Source organism: Archocentrus centrarchus, chromosome 5 (assembly GCF_007364275.1).
Source record: "Archocentrus centrarchus isolate MPI-CPG fArcCen1 chromosome 5, fArcCen1, whole genome shotgun sequence".
Classification (NCBI taxonomy): Eukaryota; Metazoa; Chordata; class Actinopteri; order Cichliformes; family Cichlidae; genus Archocentrus; species Archocentrus centrarchus.
The window spans coordinates 1,427,413-1,438,098 of record NC_044350.1 but is presented as its reverse complement, the minus strand read 5'-3'; the positions used below and the strand labels follow the sequence as shown (position 1 = coordinate 1,438,098).

At 41.9% G+C, this 10,686-nt stretch overlaps 1 pseudogene; it reads right to left on the bottom strand.

Moving 5' to 3' along the window:
• Positions 1-251: 251 nt before the first annotated feature.
• On the bottom strand, positions 252-5,097 carry LOC115779879 (zinc transporter 9 pseudogene; annotated as a pseudogene).
• Positions 5,098-10,686: the final 5,589 nt, after the last annotated feature.

The window sequence follows — 10,686 nt, the reverse complement described above, 5'->3', positions numbered from 1 at the left end:
GCTATGCTAGTTTTATGCCAGATGTAAACGGATGCAAACCTTCCTAAAAGGTTAACTTTAGTCTCGTCAGTCCACAGAATGTTTATTCAAATGTCTTGGGGCTCATCCATTGATGCCATTTTTGTCCAGCATCTTTGTGATTGTTGAATCAACAACAACAACAATAACTTTTGCAGGATTGTTGTGTGTTTTGCAATCAGGAAGGGACGTAGTTTGCAGAGGCAGGTGTGGCCATCCTTTCACCTTTTTCTTCATGGTACAGCAGGATGTTTTAGTATCTCCAAGTTTACATGACAAACCTGTGGGTTATGTTGTTTGAGTTCTTTCTCCAGGCAGTCCACCTCAGCTCCCAGGGTGTCAGTAATGTTCTCCCCGTGTTTCGTGTTCCAGGTCCTCAGGGGTTTTCACCTGTTGAATGTTGTTGAGGATTTGGTCAATGTCTTGTTTTTCCAGATAAGACCATGTCACCGCACAGCCGTCAAAGTCAGCTTCAGCCTTAATGTGCACTTTACTCAGTGGCCTTCACATCATGGATGGCCCTTACAGCGGGGTTGTCCTCTACAAACTCTGAGCTTCTGCACATGCTCAAACTGTATGGAGCGTCCTAGCAGGGCCTCTGTGTTAGTGTAGATGAGGAAGGCTGAGATGGTGCCCAGCAATGTGCCAATGCTGAGAGAGCCCAAGCTATCATAGGTTGGGTTACCTGTAAGTGAGGTGAGCCCAATGGAACCAGCAGGCAAAATGACTCCCAGTACAACTGCAGCATCCTCCAGCAGCACCACATTAGTACTTGTGTCTTGAGTTTGCATTACATTAATATAGTAAGCCCATAACAAAGACTTGATGGGCTCTGGGTGCAGCAATCCCATGGTGCCACGGTACCAAGAGATGCCCCTCCCATCATAAAAATGCCCACTCCGCTGATGAAGGAGGCAATGTAGCGCATGCTGGAAAAGCCACATGGGTGAACAGCATTCTGGGTTACAGACAGACTGGCTGATTCCCAGAGCGAGCAGAGCCTGGTTGCACGTGTTGGCCAAAGAGTGGATGGCTTCAGAGAACATGCTAGCTGATCCCGTGTAGACCCAAGCCAGGAGCTTGAAGAAGAAATTCAGCCCATTGATGCAAATAGCAACCATCACCTTCTCTGGCCCTTGTAGAAGCAACAGGCGTTTATTCTGAAAAATATTCTCTCACTCTCCACCTCTTTCCTGAGTTTATTTCTCTCTGACCAGAGCTTCATAGCTTCCCCAGACATCTAGTGCTTTGGCCTCCACGTCTGAGTGCAGGAAGACAGAGAAAGCCTCTGTGTCATCATGAGGGCTGTACCTTCTGATCTTCCGGAGTTGTTCCATCTCACTTGGTTTGAGGCAGCAACTCAGTCATTGCTATGACTGCAGTGATGGAATTACTCTGAGTGGCTCCATATTCCCTTTTCTTCAGGACAGCATGAACTTTCACTTGAATTGCCTCAGCTTTAGTCAGCCCCTGAGGTGTTGCACCTGGTGAATCAGGGGTCACTCGTGTAGCCCCAGACACAAGGTTTGCCGTCGAGGGGGCAGCCCAGTCTAAGATTAAGGAGGATTATTTTGAACTGAATCATGCAAAGCTACTCTAGTAGAGTCCAAAAAAAAAAATGTGGCGTTAGAGATGAATGTAAGAGGTCCACTGTAACTTTAGAAAAAGAATATAGTTTGGGTTAAAATAGACACTCTTACCATTTTCAAAACATTAGCACACACTTCCATCGTGAGTCACAGAGAGGCCCAAAATGATGAAGTAGAGTGATAGCATATTTTCCACCAGACAGGAATGCAGCAAACCCACAGGACAGGTTTTTTTTCCTTCTGGCTTCATCTGCACTTTTACTTGTCAGCTGCAAATGCACATGCATTTTGCAGAGGCATAGAGTTTAATCAGCAAAGTTAATTGAAACTGTAGAAGAAGATCTAAAGGAAAATGTCTTGACCTTAACAGTTGCTTGTGATGTTCAGTGAATGAACAAACAGACAGTGCTGTCAAAAATATGAATTTAATCCCTCCTCTATCTTTGACTTGGTCCAGGTCTTACTGCTTTGCCTGGTTTACATTCCCACAGTTAGTCCCTGATTATCATACATATATATACATTTACACACCATCTTGATTATTAATTCCACTGGCTTGATTGCACCCCATTTGTTACAATCACATGTAAAGCACAGAGTATTGTGGTGGTGGTGGTGAGCTGAGGTTGTGCACACCAGTTGTGCGAGCTGTCAGATGGTCACTGGCACATTCCCAGATGACCTGGTGTGTGTTCAGGCCTGAGCAGGGTGCTGTGCAGGAGTCCATCTGCTCGCTGGGTCAACACCACTCTCTCTCTCTCTCCCTTCTCTCTCTCTCTCTCTCTCTCTCTCTCTCTCTCTCTCTCACACACACACACACACACACACACACACACACACACACACACACACACACACACACACACACACACACAAAAAGACCCATGTTGAGCAGGCCAATTAGCTAAATGAGACAGCTTTTAGCTCAGTGAGATTTGCATTTTTTATGGTGATCACATGGTTTTCATACTCACATTAACAGACTGAAATTAATTTAAAAAGGATTTTTGCAGAAAATTTGACATTATGAACCACTGAACATAGATACTGTTTCTTTGGTTATTTATTCAAACTGATATTCTTGACATTGGTTTATGGGAGTAACATTAATTTACAAACTGTCAATCTTAGGAATAGTGAAAATAAGGAATATTGTCCTTTATTTCAACGTGTAGACTTGTTCCAGACTTTGAGTGAATTATGTTTGAAAGTTCTTCTGTTCAATTGATCATGTTCTCTGTGACCAGTGTGAGTGAGCTGTATTACCTCTTTGACAACTCCACGCAGTATGAAACACACTAAATCTAAACTAAAACTGCGTCTTCAGGTCAGTATAACAGGGGCTGGGGGAAGTGTACGTTGGGCGTGTGGTACTGAAGCCTAGCCCAGCTGAAATTAGGCAAGAGGCTAGATACAAGCTAGACAGATTACAGTCTATCACAGGCCTGTCACAGAGAGACAGACAAACATTCACACTCATAGTCACACTTAACTCACCAATTAATGTAACTTGAGAAACCAGAGAGGGAGGAAAAACACACGAACACACTAACACCACTAACACTTGTGGTGTTAGTGTGTTAAACCCATGTTTTTGATAGAAGGGCACACAAGCCACTTTACAGCATCTGCTATTGTGAATTCTTGCATGAAGCCAGCAGCAATAGCAGAGATCCTCCTGACAGCAGAGGCTCAACCAACTACTTCTTTTACAAAGATGGAAGTTTCTGTTGTGTCCTAACTACACTGGTGGCATCAGGACTGTGCCCTGTCATAACAACAGGCCTAGATTTGCAGAATGTGAGTTTTTTTGGGCAAATTGTGTTCTTTGTAAAATAGCAAAACATTATTATGTGTGAGTTCTGGGCTCTTAACATGTGGGACAGTTAGTCTTATCAACAGGAACAGTAAGTCCCTCTTGTATTAGTATTTTGAGCTGTGTTTCCACCCAGAAAGTATAGCAGAACTCAGCAATTGCATGGTTCTGAGTCAGAAAAGGGTGGAGTGCCCACTCCGGGTCAAGTTTCTTTGGGTCTTGTTCATGAGTGAGGGGAGAGTGGAGTGGGAGTTTGACAGATGGATTGGGGCCACATCTGCAGTGATGAAGATGCAGCACCAGTCCATTGTTATGAAGAGAGAGCTGAGTGTAAAAGCAAAGCTGTCAATTTACTGGTTGATTTACATCTCTACCCTCACCTATGGTCACACGCTCTTGGTGGTGACTGAAAGAATGAGGTCACAGAAACAGTAAAAGTGGCAAAAATGAACAGCTGGCTTCTTCCATTGAGACAGGATGAGAAATGCAGTCATTTGGGAGGGACTGAGAGCAGAGTTGCTGCTCCTCCACAACGAAAGGAGGCAGCTGAGGTGGTTCAGGTATCTGAGTAGGATCTGAATCGGTATCTGAATAGGTCTCCTGGGCGCCTCCGAGGTGAGGTGCTCTGGGGATATCCTACCAGGAGGAGGCCCTGGGGCTGGGGTGGGCAACTCCAGGCCTTGAGGGCCGGTGTCCTGCAGGTTTTAGATGTGTTCCTGATCCAACACACCTGAATCATTTGAAAACAGCTAAACTTAAAAAAGTCCTTAAAACTGAAAAACACTACATCAGAGACCTTGACAGTCAAACATTTGGGATATTGATCTGGTCAGTTAAATAGCAGAGGGGTTGTTAATCAGTTTCAGCTGCTTTGGTGCTAATAAAATTAACAACAGGTGTAATAACAACATGAGGTCATACCTGGACCCTACAGAGGTTGCACAGGTAGTCCAACACCTCCAGGATGGCACATCAATATGTGCCATTGCCAGAAGGTTTGCTGTGTCTTCCAGCACAAGAGAATGGGGGAAATTCCAGGAGATGGGCAGTTACCCTAGGAGAGCTGGACAGGGATATAGAAGATCCTTAACCCATCAGCAGGACCGGTATCTGCTCCTTTGGACAAGCAAGAACAGGATGAGCACTGCCAGAGCTACAAAATGACCTCCAGCAGGTCACTAGTGTGATTGTCTCTGACCAAATAACCAGAGGTAGACTTCATAAGGGTGGCCTGAGGGCCCAACATCCTCTAGTGGGCACTATACTCATTGCCTGGTACTGTGAAGCCTGATAAGCATTTGGCATAGAATATCAGAATTGGCAGGTCCACCACTGGCACCCTGCACTTTTCACAGAAGAGAACGGGTTCACCCTGAGCGCATATAAGAGACGTAAAAGGGTCTGGAGAAGTCGTGGAGAACGTTATGCTGCCTGTAACATGATCGGTTTGGTGGTGGGTCAGTGATGGTCTGGGGTGGTATATCCATGAAGGGACGCACAGACGTCTACAGGCTAGGCAAATGGCACCCTGAGTGCCACTAGGTATCGGGATGAAATCCTTGGACCCACTGTCAGACCCTGCGCTGGAGTACTGGGTCCTTCCAGGTGCACAACAATACCTTGTGTGGTAAGAATATGCAGGCGGTTCCTGAAGGAAGAACGCCTCTGGGACATGATGTTTCTGTCTATCCAATCCATTGAGCTCAGATGTGTTTTCAAAGTGTTCCTTTAATTTTTTTGATCAGTGTATCTAAAGGTGAACTAGAGTGGTAATGTTTTTACTGAAGATTTTACATTTTGTTTCAGTGACATTTGATTATTATTGCCCTGTGACAGGCTATTTGTCCAGGGTGTACCTCACCTCTTGCCCTATGAAAGCTCCAGCCCCACTGCGACCCTGAATTGAACAAGTGAGGAAGGATGGATGGATTTGTTTGCTACTATGAATATCAACTCTGGTACTCTTATAGAGAATAAATGTGAAAACTGATTCCTGCAGTGACTGTTGGTTTTCAGCCTGTATAAACCAGCCTATAGCCGCTACATATCGACTGGAACACGTTTGTGTTCTAAATATTAATTTCATTTTTTGTTTTGTTTAATTTTGTCAGGGATCAAGTACAATAGTCATGTAGGACATGCCAGCATTTGGATCAAACTAGCAACCTTTTGGTTACTAGTCAGCAGTTCAGACCTCCAGTCTTGAAGCAGGCCTGCTGCTATTTTGTGTCAGTGCTGCCTGCTGCAGTCGAATGCTTAGAAAGCAGTGTGAGTGAAGTAATACAGTGAAGCTGTGGCCAAGCAGCTAAACAATGAGAAAATGAAACAAAAAAAACCCTCAAAAAGGTCCTTTCAGCTGAGGGGAGCTCATAAGTGTCCTTTCACACTGACATTTGATATATTTTTACCAAAAATAAATAAATAAATAAAAATCACAGCTACTTTAAATATTGAAAAAGTTTAAACTTAACATATGCTTGTCTTTTCAATATTTCAATATTATTTCAATAATATAGCCAAAGGATAATTTCCACCATATTATAATGAAACTGTAGCGTAAACTGACCCACAAATGGATGCAGGACAAACACGACTCCCAAACCTTTTGTGTGAGAGAAAATCTCAACAGCTGCTGCTGTGGAAAGTGTATCTAGCATTTTTATTACAGCATTAATTTATTAAAACATTATTTGAGTGTCTAGTTTTGTTTTTAACCTGTTTATCTCCACATGAACACACATGTACAGAAGACTTTGACCTTAGCAGTTTTCTTTTAAGACTGATGACAATGTGTATCTATAAAAAGCTGCCTTCTGTACAGAATGACAGAGGCACGCTGATTTCTGCTCTTTTGTAACAGAGGTGTCTTTGTGGTGTTCGTCCTTACTGGGATTCTATGGCTTCTTAAAGATCTTATATGTTTTAACCCTGGGCTGAAAAGTGAAGCCAACATTTGAGGGCCAAAATATTTGAGTATCCACATAGACTGTGTTAAAATGCTTTTATGTGATGTTTTAGAGAAAACTGTTTTTAATCTGCTGAATGCATTTATGATATTTTTGAAAAATATTCTGGTTTTAGAGTGAGAAACAGTACAGAGACAGCACTGGTCAAGATTTTGAATGATCTAAAGACCAATCTGGATCTGTGTTCTGTGTTGGTTCTTCTTGATCTTAGTGCTGCCTTTGATACTGAGGATCATTCCATACTTTTAGACAAATTGATGGAGATTGGACTCTCAGGTACTGTTTTTAACTGTTTTAAATTATATCTCACCAACAAAGGATTATTTGTAAGTATTGATGAGTGTTCCTCCAGGAGATACAAACTGAGCTATGGTGCTCCACAGGGGTCAATTCTGGGACCACTGCTTTTTAACATTTACTTGCTGCCACTTGGCAGTGTCATCAGGAGACACGGTATAAGTTTCCACAGATATTCTGATGATACACAGCTTTATGTTGCTGTGTCTTCTGATAACATAGATGCTTTTTTTTTTAACCTGGATCTTAGATATTTAATCATGGGCAGCAGCAAACGTACTCCAGCTCAGTCAGGACAAAACTGAGATTTTGATCATTTGCACCAAAGCAGAAACGTTGTAACAAATGTCACAATGTTGCACTAAACCCATGTGAGTAGGTTAAAAACCTTGGGATAATATTTGACTCAGACCTCACATTTGAAATCTTTGTCACCGCTACAGCTACTTCAAAACTCGGCTGCATGTGTGTTGACAAGGACCTGAAAAAGAGTCCACATTTCACCAATTTTAAGGTCTCTGTCAATTTCAGAGTTAATTTTAAGATCCTTTTACTGGTTTTTGAGACTCTGAATTGTGTAAGGCCTTGTTATCTTTCTGATTTACTTCTACGAGCCCTCCAGAGGCCTCAGGTCCTCAGATAGGAAAATGTTAATCGTGCCTAAAATTAAAACTAAAACTTACGTAGAGGGATCTTTTAGTTATTACGCTCCACATTTGAACACTGAGGAACGACTCCCACCGCATGCATGGGACTGTGGCAGCACTGGACAGCTCCTTCAGTGAGCGACTGCTTCATCCAAAGTGTGTAAGAGTAGGTCCTTCCTTCCTGCTGCTGTCAGACTCTACAACCAGCACTGACCCACAGCAGACTAGCTACTATCTTATTCATTCACCTAAACATGTGCAACAATGTTCATGTGCAATTAACAATATATGCAATAAACATGCAATAATCATTCACTTTTACTAATGTATATAAATGTTTAGAGATTTTTGTTGTAGAGTATTTTAGTATTTTTCTATCAGATTTTATATATTATTTATTCTTGTTTTTGACGAGAGTTTTTGACAACCAAACCCAAGACCTTCCTTTTTAGTTTGTCTTTTTAAGGTTTTTATATCTGTTTATTTATTTTTACTTTTCATTTATTTACTGATATATTTTCATTGCATTATCCATTTACATATTTAGAGTTAGTTCTACTCACCATTTCCATCATGAAGAAAAAATAATAACCTTCTGTTGTCACCACAGGTGTAATTTATTACTCTGGCACTTTTTCTTAATATTGGAATATTCTGTTTAAGTAAAATAAATATAAAGCTTAAACTAAAAATATATAAATAATATCAGGAATAAACAAAACAGTAATACTAATTTGTGTGTGCCACATACACAGTGAAGTAAAGCCAGTACACTCAGTCTCCACACCCTCTGGAAATGTAACTAACTTAATTTTTGAACATCCAAAACTGCTTACTATTCTAACTATTCTAACTATTCTAACCAGTTGCTTTTCCTCACTAGGCATTTGTGTCCATTTGCTTAGGTACTTTGCTATTCTGAGTGAAGGATCAGGGTTATGCAACCTATGCAGCTGTGCTAGTGCAGACTTCCAAAAAACCAAAACCAAAAACCCCAAACAAACAATGGAGATGATGCTCTGTGTAGGTCTAATGCTGACTGGTTGATAAGTGGGCCTGAACAGGAAAGAGAGCAGCAGAGGAGTTCAGCATGTAGAGGGAGAAATGCACAAAACCCCATCAAAGATAAAAACAAAACAAAACAGCATGAAGAGGCCAGACAATGGTTCATTGTTTTAACACTCAGTTTCACTTCAGCTCTTTATATGTAATAACTTCAATCTGTCTGCAGCTTGCTGGCGATGGTAAACACCTGCACATGTACATAGCTCTTCTTCTGTTCTTCTGTTGCTGTCTCTGTCCTCCTCACTGTCGGTGGCAGTTTTTTTTTCCACTCCTGTGACAGAGAGGGTTAGTCTATCTGCCAATATGATGGAAGAAGACCACAAATAGACTTTAGAAGAAAACATGCCAATGATTGAGCCTTCTGCAGATGCTTGATGTGATGTGCAAGAGAAAGAGAATCATCATTAAGTTATGGCTTCTTATATTGTGATGTGGGCTCAAGCACAGAGCTCTTAAACGTGGTCACAGGTGGAAAGTTTAGAGCCTTTTAATTCCCAGTTAATGTCACCACAGGCTTTAAAACAAGTTTACATTGTACTGCAGAATGTAAACAAAACAAAATTAAACTAGTGATCATAGTCTTATCGGGATAGGTCAACCAGAGTCACTGCTTTCTGCTGGGCATTAGAAAGAAATCAGGGTTATGACACTTACTCATTGGCTACACTTTTCAGACTTAAAGTTATCTCCACCTACAATCTCAAGTCAATCCTCAAAAACAAAAAAAATAGTGTATGATGGAATCACACCTTTAATGTCATCTACTCATCCACTTTGCTTTTATTAGTACATTAATTTTTCCACTTCATGTCATCAAAACTTCTTTTTGTAAAATTTTGAGATTTCTTCTACTTTTTGATGTTTCCCTCTGTTTATTTTTTTTAATAATCAGATGTTGTTGAGAATTTTGTGCTCTTGTGTAGTGTTACAAAAAAATCCGTCCATCTGCTCGCTAAAATCTTGACGGGTTGACTTGAAATGTGCTGAGCAGTGCTGTCATTAATAACTTTCCCTAACCTTGCACTCTGAAATGAGCAATAAACCAGAGTGAGTGTTTGGGAAATGGGGAGTCATCTGAGTGGGGTCACGGGGGCTGTAAATTTTTCTCTCTGTGTGATAAAGCATCTACAGCCTCCTGTCGCCTGGCCTGACTTGGCTTGGCCCAGCATGGTTCTGCAGCGTGGGTGATTGTAAGGTGACGGAATGTACTCCCCCACACACTTAGCCTCTCCCAGTCCAGCCCAGCCCCATAACCCCCTCCACCTCCCCTTCTCAAACACTCACGCTCCCAGTCATATGAAAACCTAGCAGATGGCCAGTAGACAAAGGGTGTGTGAGAGTGAGGGAACCCCACCTCAACAAGCACCACCCTCCCTACCACAGTTTTCCTAGTGAGTGAGGCTGTACACCTAATCTTGTCAAACAAAGAGCAGGCAGTGTGTTTCACTTCAACCCACCCCCGATCCTAAAACACGCACATGCTTGTAGCCATGTGCCTCTCAATTAAAACAAACCTAGAGTGCTTGTGCCTTCTCTTGTGATGCAGATGTGGTGATTTAACCTTAATTTCTCACTCATAGGGCAAGAGTTTCTTTAATACAGAGGCATTAGCCTAAATGATCCCCGGTGTCTTTTATCAAGTGAGCGCTTCCATTTGGGAGCCCGGGGCAGGTGATTCTCTGTCTCACAGTGCAATTGAACTGACCAATGCTGAAGTGCTATTTGAAGAAGAGCCATTTAGTCTAAGTGCTCTCAAGGCAAATGACACTTGTAGTGACAATGTCACCATCAATGACACCTTCAGTTGACTGTGTTGAACAGAAACGGTAAAGCCATGCAGACCACAAAAATATGCGGCATTATTGGGAGGGTGAAAATTGAAGTGCATCTCCAGGGAAAAATTATTCATGTGGACACCATGCTCTCTGTCAATACCCGCTACCAAGGACACCAGGATAGGACCTGCGAGACGATGAAGTGGCTCATTTCACTGTGTGCTGATCATTTTTTACAGACTGTGGAGGAGTAAAGACACTTTCTGCTTCACTTGATGCAGACATGTTTGTTATTATTTGTGAGTTCTATCTCTTCACAGTATAAAGGCTGGTTTTTATTTTTGCTCTCATCTCAATGTAAGCTTGTAAGCCTGCCTAAAGGTAGGCTACCAGTTATAGAAATCTGTCCACTAGAATGATACAATGCAGGTTGAGTCGTTATACCTTTAGTCAGATTTCCTGAAGTTTATTTAGCATCGCAGACAGGAATTAAATAGTGAAACTCACCTTAAT